We start from the raw sequence: 14,554 nt of genomic DNA, 5'->3' as shown, positions 1-14,554 counted from the left end.
CTGTTCATGACTAATTAGCAGCAAGTTCCTGCTCATTTTATAATAACCATAAACAATTTTGCGCACCTTGTTGTGAAATGTTAATAGTGAAACACTTTCACATCAGCAGGTTATGGAGTGCACTTTCTGGGCTATAAATGAGTCTTGCATGTTAAGTCATAGCTCATCTGCAGTAATGTTATTTCTGATACATGGATAGCAGATCAAATCTTCTACTAGCCTTATGCGTGCTCATCATGGCTCTTTTTTGTTGTCTTCCTCTTGTTTTCCTGGTTATGAACATCTGGAAAAGAGAAATCATACAAAGTAAGACGCATTGAAGAAGTTATTATTATTATTTTTAACTAACAGTAAAAAGTATTTAGTTGGGGTTTGTTGAATCTTAAATTGTCAGCTGGGCCCTCTCTGGAGTTGAAGTCTGAGGAATCATCCAAAAGCTGTCTCTGTCACATATTATTACGCCAGTTTGAAGACAGCTTTTAAACTGATTTAATAATAAAAAACCACAAACTGGGAGTTCTTTTACGACAGAGAGGTTGTTAAAGCATTTATTAAAAAGCAGAACGAGTCTGGCTAACCCTCAGCTGGCACATGAGCGCAGGCGGGCTCCCTGCCAGTGAGAACGTGAGTGGAGAATGGACACATCAGAGCTCTCCCTGCTGATGAGGCTTGTCCAGTGGTTTAAGGATTCATGAAAAGCATAGCTCCTCCAGATCTGTTTGGTAATCGATGCTGGTTTTCTGAGGATAAAGCACTAACAACTTACAGAAGCATTTATGAATGAATCTGCCCCCATCATTTACTTCACCAAATTTACAATCCTGAATGTTTAGTGGAAAACACATTGTATTTGTACAGTTTTAATCACAGCCCTGCGAATTCTTTGGTCACTGAGTGCTTCCAAACTGTAGTAGAAATAAGGTTGGCAAAGGTCTCAAAGATCATCATCAACAAACACTTAAAGATAGAAATTTTAATTAATATAGATACTTCTTTGGGCTGCACAGTGGTGCAGTGATTGGAGGTGTCGCCTCACATCAGGAAGGCTCCTGGCTCCATCCCCTGTCAAAAAGCCTCTCTGTGCGGCATTTGCATGTTCTCCAAATGTTTGCATAGATTATCTCTGAGTACTCTGGCTTCTTCCCGCAGCCTGTTTGGTTAACTAGTGACTAAAGTGCCCGTAGGAGTGAGTGTGAGCATAAAAATTTGGTTGTCTTTGCATGTCAGCTGTAGCTGTATAAACTCACTGCCTTGTACAACTGCTAAAGCTCAGTTAAATAAATAAATTCTTGTGATCATGTGCTTGTAACTTAAGAACACTCCATTATCGAAAACAGTTTCTAGAAAAAGCCGACACACAGGGGCCTTGGCCCTTTTTGGCACTTTTCAAATTTGGTACACTGACAAATAAAGTAGAAGTGCAGTTATAGTCCAGTCTTTTTGTGTTTGAAACAGCCCATTTCTACATATTGGTAGTAGAGCTTTATATTTACTTAAATGGTAATATTTCCTTAGTCCTCATTAAAGAGATGGATTAAACATACAGGAGGGCGTCTTTGGTTTTCTCTGATAGTTAATTCATTTCATTTGCCTGATTCCTTCTTGCTCTCTGTTTGTCAACACCACATGGCTCATAAAACATTTTTATTATTAAATGAAGTGAGCCAGTCTGTGTTAACAATAATGCTGCTGTGCTCTGAACGCCTGTACTATTTGTGTGGCAAGTGTACAAAGGAGCAATATTTTACTGCAGACATAACATTTTTTATGCAATTTACTGACATACAGAGATTGAGAAATGTCGTAGCAGCGACTCTGAGCTGTCTAATTTGTATTCGGGTGACACCCTGGCTCAGTCAGTAGCTCTGTTGCTTCATTGCAAAACTAGTCTGGGATTGGTTTCGTGTTTGGGTTCTCCAGTTTTCTCCCACAGTTAAAGACATGTGAGTTGCTTATATTAGAAACTCCACATTGCCTGCAGGTGTGAAGTCGTTTGTCACTTATGAAAGAAACATGCCTCTTGCTCAATGGCTGCTGGGAAAAGCTTCAGCCCTGTGCAACTGTTAACAGGTCAAACTGTTTTTAGAATATATGGATGGACAGTTTACAAGTTAAACACTCTAAATTCAGCTGGAAGTGTGCTCCCCCAGCACAGCGTCCCAGGTATAGTTTACTTCTGAAGGTAATATATTGAGTTCTTATAGCCCACTGGAGTCCTCATCTCTAACACAGCAGGACAGTCAAAAAGAAGAGAAAAGGGCCTGAACTGTGTGTAGCACAAACCGTAAACACCTCATACCCACGTAGAGGCCCTCTCATTATGAAGTGCTTCTTTTCAACGGCCCGCGTTTCTACACATATCACAGTGGTTGAAAAGGATCCAGCCTGGTCAGGGCAGAAAACTTGGTAAGGAAATGCACTACAGAGTTTTTCTTTCCTACATATGATAAAATTCTTTTTATATCTCAACAAACAGCAATAGATTAACTGCTCTAAGAAAATATACACAATTTCTCAGGCTGCATGTTCCAGACTTGTTTGTCCACTCATTAACACACCTGGACTCAACAGCTAAAGTAATGAGGTATTCTTACAGAAATTACAGCTGAAGGTAGTGTTATCACCTCATAATGTCACTAAGCCTGTACATTGTTTTATCTTTGGGACTTTTTGAACAGGAAAAAACAAGGTGGTGTGATAAACATTACCAGAGCTGTGATCTATTAGTCATAGACAAACCCTGTGGCATATTTGTGGATTCTGCTATCTTGTATGGCTGCCATAAAAGCGATGTCTAGCTGCTGTCTGCTGCCGGGGGCTGTTTTAGTCTTTTGGAGGCCCATGGCTAAGACTTCACCCGGGGCCTCCACAAAGACTATTTTCATTGTGAGTGAAAAAAAATTTTTTTTGAAGCATGTCTTTTTAGATGAACAAGAGAGCACTACTGGAAACCAAAAATAACCCAAATGATAACCCAAATCCAGGGCTGGGAAATATGGACCAAAAATTATATCATTATATATTTTTTTAGCTAAATATCAGCACTCAGTGTGATTTCCCATCTTTAGTATAGAAATAACAAAAAGTTAGAACTAGAAGTCTTAGACACTCAATTTGAGGCAATTTTTGCATTGGTAAGACTTCTTTCTATTGAGAATATGAAAATGGTCTATAGGCTACTATTAAATACCACGTGTTTCAAAATGGTCAAATATCCATTAATTTGATTTAAAAAAAAAAAAAAAAAGTGGCTTTAAGAAATATAGATTAGTCATAATTTCAATCAAAAGAAGAAAGAGTACTTAAAAACTGCGCAAATACATTGGCAGTATTGGGTAAAATGGGTAACCTTGCAAAGCAGATGGACATGCCCATTTCCTTGTTTTTCACTGGCGAATCCATCTTGCAAAGCTCCCACCTGAACCATTTGGGCTCTGTTAGAAAGTGACAGGACCAATCAGCGACGAGGGGCAGTACTCGGGCGTGGCAGAGTCATGATGTAAACAAGCAGCAGCAAGAGCTGGTGCAGTTATGGAGCAAGAGATTAGCATGGATGCTGCTAAAGCGCCAGTTTTATCAGAACTTGATGACATTTCTTCATTAAAAGAAGAACAAAGAACAACAGTGAGATGTTTTCTTTTCAAAAACGACCAAAGTCGAGTACTTACATGTCTGTAGTGGCTATGTTTTGCGTTATTCCTCAGTAGCTGCAAACGCGCAGCTTGATAGCGGTTACGTCATGTGTTTTGTTGCTCTGATTGGCCCGTAGAGATGTGACAGACAGAACAATCACCCAATCATACTCCGAGTTTTTTCAAAGCCTCTGCCTTTTCTCAAACGTTTGCTATTGAAGCTTTCCCAGTGTCAGGTTATAAAATGGGAGGAACTGGCAAGAAACCACCTTTCCTAGATGTGCAGGAGTTTGCCTGCAGCTTTAGATAAATAAAACAATAAATTGCCCTCTGTACCAGTGGAAAATGCTCTGATATATATCTCTAAATCTATGTAGATGTTCCACAGACCTATCTATAGTGACTATTAAGGCACTTTGGAGCACATGGCCCCCTGGCAACTGCTTCTTTTTGCCTAAGGTTAAAACTGCCTATGCCTGTAGAGAAGGTCGGATCAAAACTGATAAGGGAACTTTAAATTATAGTGTACATATTAGATATAATTTACCTGTCTAATATCTGCTTCAGAAACGAAGAAAAAACAAGCCTTTACTGTCTGCCACATTTTTTTTATGACAGTGTTGTTTAATAAAATGTTCTTCTGTTGCATGCTTTACAATATAACCACTGCATTGAATAAGCAAGGATGCCTATCATACAAATTAAATCATATGTTAAAGTAAATATTGATAAATACACCTTTATTGTTGTTTATGGAGCCAGTTAAAGTCAAGGGTTAGCTCAAAGGTAAAGTCCCTCTTTATCCCACCAGCATATTTCACCAATATGTTTCTTCTGCTGTAATGGGACAAAAGTAACCTGACATGCCAGACAGACTGTTTCATATATTCACTGCATGAATATATTTCACATCCATCTGGAAAACTCCCATACAAAGCCTTTAGGAAGAGCAGGACTTTTAAAAAGTATATTGGAAGGTGATTGGATGAATGTTTTGTATTTCACATTCATGACAGGCCAATCAGAGTGGCAAGATGAAATGAAGTACTGGATATGCATCTACTTGTACCTACCTGTTACCTTAGCTATCACGTTAGCGCTGCCACAGTGTATGAAAGGCATAGCTTGTTGTGGCTAAAATACCGAAGCTTATCCGGAGACACACAAAAACATCTCTGCAAAGAGAAGCTTTTGCTGTGGCTCTCTGCTCTTGTTTTAATAAAGAAATGTGATTAAAATGCCACTTCTCTACAGCTAAATCCAATCTAATCACTACAGTGGTAGCAGCCATTGTATACACCGGCTTACTGTACAACTTACCTCCGCCTGTAACCATCACAAACTTATGCCAAAGCAATTCAGGAAAAGAGCGACAAACATCCTCTCCATTATGAAAGGCTTTGTGGTTCTTTGCACTTGTTTTATAGAAGAAATGTGGTCGCAGCAGCAAACTGCCACTACATCTGAGCTAATTGCTTCACCAGCAGCCATATACCAACTCACACTACAACCCCCCCCCCATAACTTTTGCAAACTCATGCTGAAGAAGAACTGACAAAAGATTGAAGACACCTTTTTCTATCATGAAAAGCTTTCTGTGCTGCTTTTTTCTCTCTTTATTTCATGTAGAATTGTGTTCCAGCTCTCAACACATTCGCTTCAAGCTATTTGCTACATTGGTGGCAGCTATTGCTATCAGCTTCCTGTGCAATTAAACCCCGCCCACCCTCAACTACTGCCTTATTCTCCTTAATTGACACTGCTGGTCAGAACTGTTTTCTGTTTGGCAAAGACTTTGTTGACTGAAGCTTTGCAATATGGATTTCCATGATAAAAGACATGAAGTTAGGACAGCCCATCTGCTTTGCAAGGTTAGGGCAAAAAGACTGCAGTAAAAATGGCAAATTACCAAAAAGAACCAAGCTGATAAAAACAGTGGAAATGCCTCGCTTAACTGTGACAGAAGACACATGAATTCCATCTAGCACCTCTAAAGCTCTCCAAATAGCAGCTATGTTGACCTGTATGTTTTCATCTAAACCTTTAACCAAACCCATCAAGCTCCTGTGAACAGCTTCTAGCTGGTTACGAAACAGACTGAAACCAATACAGATGAGTTACAAAAGCAAAATAGACCCAATTCTTATTAAGCTATTCTTTACTGATAATATTCACTGCTGCCAATTCATCCACAGAGTGTCAAATTAAATTGAGAGATATTTCTTTATAATTACATATAATGTGCTTGTTTTGGGCTTGTGGGATGTGGGTATGAAGATTTAGTGTCTTTGGTCTGAGGGAGCCTGCAGCAACCCTTCCTTTGTCCATGTTTTTCATTTAAAGATTAGTTAAGGTTTGGCTTGGGCCACAGTTTTGTTTGAGTTTGGTTCAGTTATATTTGAGAATAGAAAATGAAAATAATTAAGTGGTGCAGCAGTATAAATCTGTGATCCCTGACATCTCTCCCTCTGATGTTTAAAATGCTGTACATTCAGCTCTCCATTTGCTGTGTCTCTCAGAGGTCCCTGTGTTGAAATTCTCCCCTACGTTTTTAGACACAATAAATGTGTCTCCCAAGAAATGTCCATTTCCTAATGAGGTTACTTCAAAACAATAGCTTGCTATTACCATGGCAATTGGGTACTTTGAGTGTTAAGGATTTGCTAGGAAAAAAAAACACACATTTTCCATCAGATGATCATTGTTTTTTCATAACATTGTCAGGAGTTACAGTATTTACGGCTGCTCATTTGACCACTAGCCACAGCACACATCTTTAAATCATCTCATTCACCTCTATAACATTTACCTGGACTGATGACAAGCAGGTTATCAGTCCAGGTAATTGCTATAGAGGTGAAAGAGATGATTATTCACCTTTAGCCTTTGGCTAAAGTCAAAACAGACAAAACCTCAAGACAGTCTGGCTGCCAACCATTCATTTCTGACGGCCACTCCCACAGATCAGTCATCTAAGATGCCCTATATCTCAAAAATGAAACACACTAAAACTTTTGGAATAAAATAAGATTAAACTTCTGTTTAGAGTTTAGGGTACGAGTTAAGATAAGTGAGGACGCCACAAGCTAAAAGTCAAAAACCTACCCTACAAGACCTCGTTACAAAATGTTTTTATAAAGCTGAGTGAACAGTCTGCTTACAGGGAAAAAGCCAGTGAAATCATTCTAACTCAGCCAGCCTTGCCTACGTAGCTCCTCTAGCTGCATAAGGTGTATATAAAATGGAGCTATATAGCTAACATAGCTAAAGCTAACCTCACACAGCAGCTACATAAGCCATGTTATCTTGTGTAGCTAATTTGGCTTTAGCTATGTTTGCCAAAGCTCACATTGCTAAAGTTAACTTAGCTATAGAGAACATAGCTGCATGCCGAAATGGAGCTACATAGCTAGCTAAAGCTAATATATAAAACAGCTATGTAAGCTAAGAAGATACATTATCCACACAGCTATGTTAGCTTTAGCCACGTTTTCTAAAACTCACACTGCTAAAGATAACTTGGGTATAGATAACATAGCATGATATAATGTAGCTACATAGCTAGCTAAAGCTAAGCTCACAAAACAGATATGTAAGCTAAGAAGATACTTTATCCATGTAGCCACGTTAGCTTTAGCTACATTTTCCAAAGCTCACATTGCTAAAGCTAACTTAGCTATAGATAGCATGGCTGCATACCTAATGTAGCTACATAGCTAGCTAAAGCTAAGCTCACAAAGCTTTGTTAATTTTAGCTACGTTTGCTAAAGCTCACGTTGCTAGAGATAACTTAGCTACATTGGCTTATGTAATAATCCTACATAGCTGACATAGATTACAGAGAGTTAGATTTACAAGGCTAAAGCGAGCCACCTTTCCTGTAACTACATCTAAAAAAGTTCTATACATAATTTAATCTCAGATTAGACCCCTGACCTTTTTCTCTGTTTTATTTGTGAAATGTTCCTTTTCTTTATTGTTTGCAACGTGGTTCATGAATGTAACTGCCAGACTTTTATGAATTAAGTTAAATTTAAAAAATTTAAAACTTTAAATATGTTGTGCCGGCAAATTGTGGCACTTCCTTTCTGAGATATCTGGTTTTTCAGATGAACGGTCTGTCAGAAATGTACAGTCTGCTGCCAGACCCCTCTCTAAAACCATTCCAGCACATAGCCTTTTAGTGTAAACACTGACATGAGCTCTCACACAGGGTGAAAGAGGGGAGTTTTGGTCAAAGAGCATGTAGAGTTGCCTGACTCAAGCCAACTGTGGCAGGTAGACTAACAAATTCCTCCATCACTGTACCAAAACACATTTGTGGTTAATTTCCAACCCTATTGTTGATACACTCATGTATCAAAGGTTTTTTTTTCAGATGTACAATATTTGTCATGCACCAAATAGTGATGTAAAAACTGTGACTGTTTGAGGGAAATAAAAATGCTGTTACACCCCTAACATTTGAAACTACAGCTGTAAGACTGAAAATCATTGATCAGAATCTTTGTTTGCTCTTTATAAAGACCTCTGCCATATTTCAGTGTTGACATAAGTATCAAAATTCAACCCATTAACTACAATTAGCATTGACTCAGTTCATGCCCTTGTCAGCTGAATAGCTGAAGTATAAAACTCTACACCCACTTTGTTTCACATTGACAAGTTGTTGTTTTGTGGTTTTGAAGTCACAGAGTGATTAATGCTAATGCTGCAAAGCCTTCATTCCTCATGGTGACTGTCCAATGACTGCGGCTCACGAGAGGAGAAGGCTTGAATAACTTTAATATTATTCATCACAAACTGTGTTGAGTGAAGGCAGGATCTGACTCAGGAAAAAAATCACTTCAGTCTGGTTTAAATAGTAGAACACATCTGCATATATGGCACACCATGACACAGCTGAGTGTCTGCCTGCCTATAAATGGATAACAGCCCTAATGATCTCACCTTTATGTAAGAAAACTTTGGAGAAGTTCATGAGGATGGCAGTCTTATGAACTTGTCTTTTTATGAATAACATGACCTGATGTTTCAATTTGATGAGTTTCTTTTATAAATAGTAAGAGTCAGAACCAGACCCAGAACCTAAGTTTCAGAGCATTTCACCCCATTGCTTACAGTTGCTTAGTTACAGACGCTGACTTGGTAAGCAATATACATAAGGTCTGTTTTATATAGCACCATGTGCTTAATATTTTCTTTATGGTCCTGTCCCAGCATTAGCATTAGCTTTAGCTAATGGCATTTTTGCACTTACAATGCTGAGCACCAAAAGGCTGAATTACGTCAATTTGTATTGAAATTTCATAGATAGAACGATAGATAGATACCTTATCAACTCATTCAAAATTGGGCACAGGCACAGAAAAGGATCACTGCAAAGCAGATGGACTGGCCAGACTCCATGTTGTCAGGCAAATCCATCTTACAAAGCTCAATCTACACCATCAGAAATGAATCACATTTTATATATTGTGTATACCGACTCACACTATGTTGTAATGTGAGAGTCGGAGTATACCAGTGGTTCCCAAAGTGGGGCGTGGCATCATGATGGGGGGGGGATGCTTTCAGGGCTTTCATTATTAATGGCAAATGTAATACTGTGCTATAAATATTAATTTTTGTCATATCACTCAAGAGGGAAATGGACCATTTGACACCCCATTAAGACCTTGTCCACACGGAGACAAAAACGATGTATTTCCGTTTCGTTTTAAAAAGGTTTTCCATAAACACGGGACTGTTTCAGGAAATGTCTGCGTAAGCACGGAACCCCCAAGAACAAAAAAGATAGAAGAAGATTACAGAGCATGTGTATAAAGCTTTTGCAATGTACACAGACACAAGAACAAGAAGAAAAGCCACATTAAGCTCAATAGCTTCTGCAGCACGAACACAACCCTGTAATCCGCCAATGATGTTTTAGCTGAACTTGTTCATGCAGCTTAAGTGGGCTATGCTTTGTATGACCCAGTCATGTATGTATGGACCCTGTTTCAAAAAGTAGCATTTACAGCCTCCCAAAACACTGTTTCCATGTGGATGAAACACCAACATGACAAAAAACTTTTGCGTAAACTCCTGAATTCGTCTCTGTGTGGATGGAGCCTTAATCATCATTTTTAAGCTTCTGATGGCCATGCATCATACAAAAGTGGCAGTATTAACAGATTAATTCATTAATAATGTTTCAATCTACCTTGCAAAAAAATTTGACTGCAGTTTTCTCTAATGCCATCCTTTAATTTTACAAACTGGACTATCACAGTCTTCTTCTGAGTAGAGACCAACAGTCCTCTGACCCTGCCTTTGCAGAGTGAAGGATTGTTATAAGTGTTTAATTCTCAGTGGCTGATATGACTCATTCATACAAGCTATTAGATCACATTTTTGAACAGATATGGCGTAAAAACTTTTCACAACATAATCTTTGTATGTTTCTGAAGCCTCAGACAGCCCAACCTTGTGAAGAATACCTTTAAACTGAGTAACACTGTGTCTGGATCAGTCTATGCCTGCTGAGTATTTCAAATACACACTGAAGCCTTATCATCACTGACTGTGTGTTGATCATAGGTGGTAAAGACCACACATGATCAAACTTCTTAACTTATAGAGTCAAACACTGGTCAAGTGTTGGGCAGGTCTTAGTGGGCCCCATTCCAAGTGTTTTGCTAAGATTATTTCCCTGTGGATCTACGTCGAATGAGGCCTCTAATTGCAGGTCATGGATTCCTGTGCTTTTCAAGGTAACTTGTGAAAGACACTCTCTCCAACAAGGGCACTACTTTGTGTTTTTAAACAAAATACCACAGGATTTTTGAGCAGGACCCTAGTTAGAGAAAATAAATGCAACTGAAGATAAGATCTACAAGTCCTCCATTAGTGAAAATGAAGCTTTGTAATGATGATTGACTGTAGAAGTACTGTACCATGAGTTAAAAGCAGAGCAGCCTGGGTCAGAGGCTGACCCTCAGTCTCCAGGTACACATTTAAAGCACAGTTAGAAGTTCATTCACGGCACAAAGGGCATCAAAAAAGCCTGGCTGTTTATTCAAGTGTTAGAGAACACCATACAAATGCAACATTTCTGGTTCCCATTACTCAGAGCTTCTTTGGGACACCATGGCCCACAACAAACAGGCTGTGTTTCATTTTAAGTCTGGAACATAAATTCAAGTTTTCCTTTGTGATGTTGGACAGACAAACACAGCTTTGGACTAGCCCTTAAATTGTTAATGTGACAAAAGACAGATTCCTAAAATGGAGACATTAGACAACAGATTTTAAAAACATTTAGTGATAAGACAAACACTTTATGATTCTGTGGGGAAGGTTTTCCCTCCAGTGTCACAGGAAATGAGTCTAGAGGGCCAAAATACTGAAAATTAGAGCTTGGGTTTGCGACATATGGCTTGAAAAATGAATTTTAATTCAAAATGTGGTTGACATTTCTCAGCAGGTAGTGCTGCCGTTGAACGCAGCTTCCACTCAGCCCCCTTCCTCTTCACTCCAATCAGACCAGCTTATAGAGGCACCTGCAGCCATGCCCAGGCCTCTTGCTCCTGCCTATGCTGTGTGGTATGGATGCTGCTGCTGCTTTTGCTGTTTGAAGGTATGTAAAATCATCATTGAAGTGCATTTGACGAAAGAACAAGATCAGTTAAATCTTTGCTCTTATTTGTAGCTCTGACCTCCTGGTATTCTGGACATGGCACCCCAGCATGCTTGTGAAACAGCACGGTGGTGAGTAGAGCAGCTCCACGTTTTTGTTGATTAAAGCACAATGTAATGATTTATTTTATTTATTGTAGTTTTTTTTTTCAGACTTCTGCAAACTGCTTCTGTTTTTGGCCCTTTTCCTTTGTGCATTTCTTTAGTTCCATAGTACCCCTTATCTTTTTTTTTTTTTTTTTACCTTAAACCTTTTAGTATTTTGTTACTTTGGATTCATCAGTTGCCCCTCCTTAATGTGGCTTCACCCTAGCTTTTTAGTTTGGTGATGCCACTTTTCATCCAGCTTCAGTGACTTTTTTTAATTAATCAGCTGGTTTATTTGAGTTCTCTTTAAACCAACTAGGTTGACTCTGTTCATTTTGTTTGGTTGTTTAATTCTTTATGTTTATTCTCTTTCAGAGGCTGCAGCACTTAGCTGGGAGGCTAAACACTTGAAATGTGAATCTTTAAGTAAGTCAAGGTTTGATTCAGCCCCCATTCTGGGGGTCATGATTTGATTAAGGATCTATTTTCGATTCAAACCAATTCCCGATTCACAGCACATCGTCTGTTTCTTAGTGACGATTTCAGCATCTGCTTGGGTCTGTGGTGCATTAAGAAGGCTGTATGTTATTATTTGACATTTAAAAGCATAATAAAGTCTGCTCAAAATAATGCTTTCTTTAGCATATTTGTAGTGTTTTTAATCATCTATGCAATTAAAGCAGATACAATAGTGATTTGTGCTTGAAGTGCAAAATAGTTTGATATAAATAAAATGTGTAGGCTACAGCAGGAAACTAATTTATCAGAAATTCATCAGCAGGAATAAAACAATCACAAACCTAAAGCCTTTACTGTTGTTGATGCTGTGGGAGAGCAGAGGCCTGTACGACAAAGCTAGATTTTCTCTTTATCGAGATAACTTCAGGATTAACCCTGGATTTTCTGTACGACGACACTGGTTCACTTCTTACCAGGATAAATCACCCCTGTAACTTATGCTGAACAGCTAATCTGCTCTGGAGCAGCTTATGTTCTGGATACGAGATCAGCAAGTATAAAAGCACCGCCTCCTGACCTATCAGTTCTCTTGGAAATTGGCCTGCCTTTTCTTAGAAGATCCTGTAGATGTTGGTGCACGGATCGTGAGAAGAGTGCTTAGGAGAGAAACAATATTTAGGGATGGATGATAGATAAATTCCGGTGATTTCATCCATACAACTGAGACAGTGTGGAGAAATAAAGCCTTGTCACTCACCACTTTGATGTATGTTTTTATATTTGATCTTCACTTGTTCCCAAGTCCTTTTTTGCTCCACTAGGGTTACATCTGAAATAATGGGGTTAATAATAATGGTCACACATGGCAAAACTGCAGAAACATGGATTAATGGAACACACCACTACTCATGCGGTCACAGTGAGGAATTAATATTACAACACAAAATTCGCTGAGGAAGTTCTGCCTCAAACATCTGTGCCATGATAAAGTGAAACTGAGTGATCAGAGTGCTGTCCATTTATATTGTCTGATGAATTAATATTGTATAAGATGACGAATTTACGCATTAACTGAGTCGGCAATTTTCTGCCAGCATTCATTTCTGGCTTTTGCTGCAGCGACAGTGTTGCTTCTGGCCTGGATGACTGCTTTAAATTCCTTGTATTTTCTAAGAATGATTGTTTGTTCCTCCATTGAGAAATACGCTGCTCTGCAGGGTTCTCCATGCGATTGGTCAGACACTGCAAACACCGACCCTTTTATGTGAGCGCACACTGATCCAGATTGGAAAACCCTGGGTGCACTTACCGAGTTGATAACCAGCTTTGTCGCACAGCTGATCTGGATTGCGAATGACTTGATAAGTCAATCCAGCTAACAGAGAGATATCCCGGGCGTGTTAATCCAGCTTCGTCGTACAGGCCTCAGGTGTTATGTTTGAATAAATGGCTGTGTTAACTGGTGACTTTTCTAAAGTGTCGTGTTGGTTCCAGGTACAACATTTATAAAACACCCAACAGTTGTGCTATATCCAATATATGCTTAGGAGGAGTTTATTTAAAAACTAAACAAAGGGGCTCTGTTATCAACCCAGGCACATTTGTATAGTCACCAGTTAAGATGGTCACTTGTTAAACCATAACACTGGTCACTGACCTGAGACCAGAGGATAGTTGTTTTTTGTTGTCCTGATATTCACTCCGGATGAACGTGTCTGTGAATTCAGGCATATGAACCATTCCTAAAACAGGTGACATTACTTTAGCACAGTAAGCAGTTATGTCTGGACAGGCTTCCTCTTACCTGGGATTGTGGAATCCACTGTGAGTCTAAAAACTTTTCGGGACCAGCTGAGTAACTACAATACCAAAAGCTAATGCTGCTAACAGCACTGATAACAGCGCTGCTAAGGCTAGAAGAGGCGGCTGAGACGGCACACAGGTAAGTACTTGTAGCTGGTCTGCGGTTTAAAATACACTCAAGATGTTTTAAAGTAAAATATCGGCTCTTGGAAATTTTGATTCAGAATGATTGAAATATATGCAATTTTTCACCAACTGCATGTGAGTTTAGAGAACTGCATAAATGGCCTACACCATAGTTTGTTGTGATGCTTACTGAGGCTGCACCCAAGGTGAGTATGAGGTAGCACCCCCACACTTTCCTCAGGCCGGCCACACATTAGACGATTTTTAAATCTGAAACGACTTTAAAACCGTGGGAGACTACAGACTTCAGGACAATTTCCAAAGATTTTTCATCTTTAATCCTCTGAACGCACACACTAGACGACTCAGCCAGACTGGCAGATCACTGGAGACCACACACCTGCCGACCTGCCTACGACCTCACATGATCACGTGACTTCAGAAAAAAAAAACACGTATGTCTGTCAATACTGTCTTGCTGTCTCTCCACAACAGGCTGCCCTGGCATGTGTTACAGGTGCAGCAACGATCATAAAACAAGGGAAAGACTCAGGACGAAATCCTGGCTGGAATTAAGGTACTTTGTGTTTATGGTTGTGAGCGGTGAAAGTACGTATGATTCGTCTGGTGACGCTACCTGGTGTGCTCGCTCTCATTGGTTGTTGTGGGTACTCCGTCAGCGGCACAACGACCTAGAATCGTAAATATCAAACATGTTTGATAATTACGATTCAGGGTTTGGGAGGCTACAACGTGATTTGGAGTAG

At 39.4% G+C, this 14,554-nt stretch overlaps 1 long non-coding RNA gene across 1 annotated transcript in view; it reads left to right on the top strand.

The window, feature by feature from the left end:
* LOC121507441 overlaps positions 1-12,029 on the top strand; it is a 33,267-nt gene extending 21,238 nt beyond the window's left edge. The window contains exons 2-4 of the long non-coding RNA XR_005991716.1: positions 11,098-11,253; positions 11,326-11,384; positions 11,775-12,029. This is a non-coding gene — a long non-coding RNA (uncharacterized LOC121507441). The remainder of the gene's footprint in view (positions 1-11,097; positions 11,254-11,325; positions 11,385-11,774) is intronic.
* Positions 12,030-14,554: the final 2,525 nt, after the last annotated feature.

Source organism: Cheilinus undulatus, linkage group 3 (genome assembly GCF_018320785.1).
Source record: "Cheilinus undulatus linkage group 3, ASM1832078v1, whole genome shotgun sequence".
NCBI classification, from domain to species: Eukaryota; Metazoa; Chordata; class Actinopteri; order Labriformes; family Labridae; genus Cheilinus; species Cheilinus undulatus.
Note: the sequence above shows the minus strand (reverse complement) of the source record. Positions and strands in the feature narration are given on the sequence as shown.